Source organism: Macrotis lagotis, chromosome X (genome assembly GCF_037893015.1).
Source record: "Macrotis lagotis isolate mMagLag1 chromosome X, bilby.v1.9.chrom.fasta, whole genome shotgun sequence".
Taxonomy (NCBI): domain Eukaryota; kingdom Metazoa; phylum Chordata; class Mammalia; order Peramelemorphia; family Peramelidae; genus Macrotis; species Macrotis lagotis.
The window spans coordinates 658,274,415-658,277,515 of NC_133666.1; positions in this window are offsets into that span (position 1 = coordinate 658,274,415).

Below are 3,101 nucleotides of genomic sequence, written 5' to 3' on the forward strand. Positions count from 1 at the left end.
GGAGGGCGCCTGCGGGGGGCGGGGCCTCGCACGGAGGGACGGCGGCCGGCTCGGGACCAGACCGGCCAAACGCGCAGCCGCCCGGAGGAGACCCCCCACGGCGCGAGGGCGCGCGCAGTCCCGGAGCGGGAAGCCGGTTCTCCCATAGTCACCACGGCGGTGGCGCCAGACAATAGCCGCGCCCGCTTCCGTGGCGTCTCCCCTGGCTGAGAGCCGGCCATTACCGTGAGATGGGGAAACTGAGTCCCAGAGCGGCGGGAAGCCATCTGCAGGTTAAAGGCCGGCGGCAAGCTAAAGGCAGGCGAGGCCCCGGCTTCAGGCCCGCGGGCTGACCGAAGTTGGGCGCCGGGCCGCCAGGGGGCGCCGTGGCGAGCCCCGCGCCCACAGGGGAGCGCACCGACACCTTGGACAGCTCCCGGGCCTGCAAGGCTCCGGACTACGCAGCCCGGCCCCGGCCCCGGCCCCGGCCCCGGCCCTCACGGAGCTCGCGGCCATCTCGTCCTCCGTGCTCCCCTTCTTCTGCCTTCAGTCTTCCTCATCATCAAGCTGCCATCTTCTCATCTTGTGGCCAAAGTACAAAGAGCCCCGGCCCTGGAGGCAGGAGGACCTGGGCTCAAATGCGACCTCAGACGTTTAATAATGACCTAGCTGTGTGGCCTTGGGCAAGCCACTTAACCCCACTGCCTTGCAAAAAAAAAAAGCAAGTGTCTATCTGGTTGCTACAGAATAGATGACTCGGAATAATGCAATGATCCTTTGTTCAAGGGATAAGTGATGAAAGATAGTAACTGTATAGCAAGATGAATACAACAGAAGAAGCTTCTATTGCCAAATGGAAACAATATATTAGAAATCGTGCTTTCCCCGATTCTTTCTGGATAGTGTATCACAAACAGAGAGTGACTATATCAGACCCTGGAAGCCTTACTTCTCCACTGGCTCCAAGGTGCCATTTTATTATGGTTCTATCAACTATGATTCCATCCACTACAAGAGAGGCACATGCAGAAAAACTGGGACACTAATGTATTGTTAGTGGAGTTGTGAACTGATCCAACCTTTCTGGAGAGCAATTTGGTATTATACCCGAAGGGAAATAAAAATGTCCAGCAAAACCACTGTTGATCTGTATCCTGAAAGGTCATGAATAGGGGTAAAAATCCCACATGTACAAAAATATTCATAGCTGCTTTTGGTAGTACAAAAGAATAGAAATTGAGGGAATTGGAAATTCCCCATCAATTAGGGAATGATTGAACAAATTGTGATATATGTATGTGATAAAATACTATTGTTCTATAAGAAATCATAAAGGGATGGGATCTCAGAAAAACCTGTAAAGATGCTGAGTGAAATAAGCACAACCAGAAGAACATTATACACATTAACAACATGGGGTAATGATCAACCATGATGGATTCGTTCATTTTTGTCAGTACAAAAATCAAAGACAATTTCAAAACACTTGTGGTAGAAAATACCATTCACATCCAGAGAAGGAAATGTGGAGTTTAAATGAAGACCAAAGCTTTATTCTCTTCAATTTTTAAAAGTTATCTTATGTATTGTCATTTTTTCTCTTTAATATTTTCTTTCTGCCATTTGTATCTGATTCTTTTCACAACATGATCAAAATTTATCTTTATTTAGCATAGTTATTAATGTAGAGCCTGGGGCAGCTAGTGATGCAGTGGGTAGAACAATGGTTTTGGAGTCAGGAGGACCTGAGTTCAAATCAGACCTCAGACACTTAATAATTACCTAGCTGTGTGACCTTGGTCAAGTCACTTAGCCCCACTGCCTTGCAAAAAAACAAACAAAAAAGATAAATGTGGAGCCTCTATCAGACAGGGGTAGGGGGAAGGGAAGGGAAGGAGGGCGAAAAATTGTAAAACTCAAAACCTTGCAAAAAAAAATGATTGGTTAAAAACTACCATTGCATGTGGTTGGAAAAACAAATAAAGAAAATATTTAAAGAAAAAAAAGAAGCACATGCATCTAGACTATAGCAGCCACTAATCCGGTAACAGGAAATGCACTAGTGATTATGGTACTGTCATGTTCTTCCTAACTAGTTGAGTTTCAGGTTTAATGACTGGCATGTTAGTCTTTTTTTTTTGCAAGGCAATGGGGTTAAATGACTTGCCCAAGATGACACAGCTAGGTAATTATTAAGAGTCTGAGATCAGATGTGAACTAAGTTCCTCGTGACTCCAGGGCCAGTGCTCTATCCACTGTGCAACCTAACTGTCCCCTTTGTAAGAGAATCTTGAAGAATGGGGCAGAGATCTACATCTGTACAAGTTCTTGGGCAAAGGCCATGGTTCTGGATAAGAAATCTAAAACCTGGAGAGTACAAGACTGGACAATCAAAGGCACTTTGAGGTCAGGACCAGTGGAGGAATTTTATTGATACAGTTATTTGTGGAGCATGCCAGTATCCATCAGATACATATGCCAAAAGAAAACCAGAACAACCAGCTCAGAGCTGTTACCAACAAAGCAGAGGTTGAGGAATAGATTCAGTGTCATTTGGGGAACAAGACCATATGATTCCTTGTGGTTGTTGTCCTTCATTTCTCAAGGGGACCAAAATGATATCATTAAGTGCAGTGTGTCAATGACTCTGGTTGATCGGAACAATAGAAGCTCATAATGCTCTGCTACAGGTTGGGCACAAATAGTCCATGTGAACACCTGGGGTGGGTACTATAAACTTACATATCTCATGTTTCCTTTGAGCTACTTCAATTCTGCTTTGCTCATAGAGTACAGTGACCTCTCTAATGAGGGCACACCATGCTGGCACACCAGTGTCTCTCATGCTGCACAATCAATTACAAAGTCCTTAAGAGAGACCTTCAGAGTGACCCTGTACCACTTTTTCTTACTCCCACCTCACCCTGTGAGTGCTTTCCCTGAGTGAGTTCTCCATAGAATAGTTTTTTTTTTGGAAAGCATATGTCTGGCATTCTAACAATGCCCATTGTAGTTGCCTTCTCTGTAGTAATGTTGGAATGATAAGCAGTTTAGTTTGAGAAAGAATCTCAGTATCTGGTATCTTCTCCTGTCAGGTGATCCTCAGAATTTTCCTAAGACAA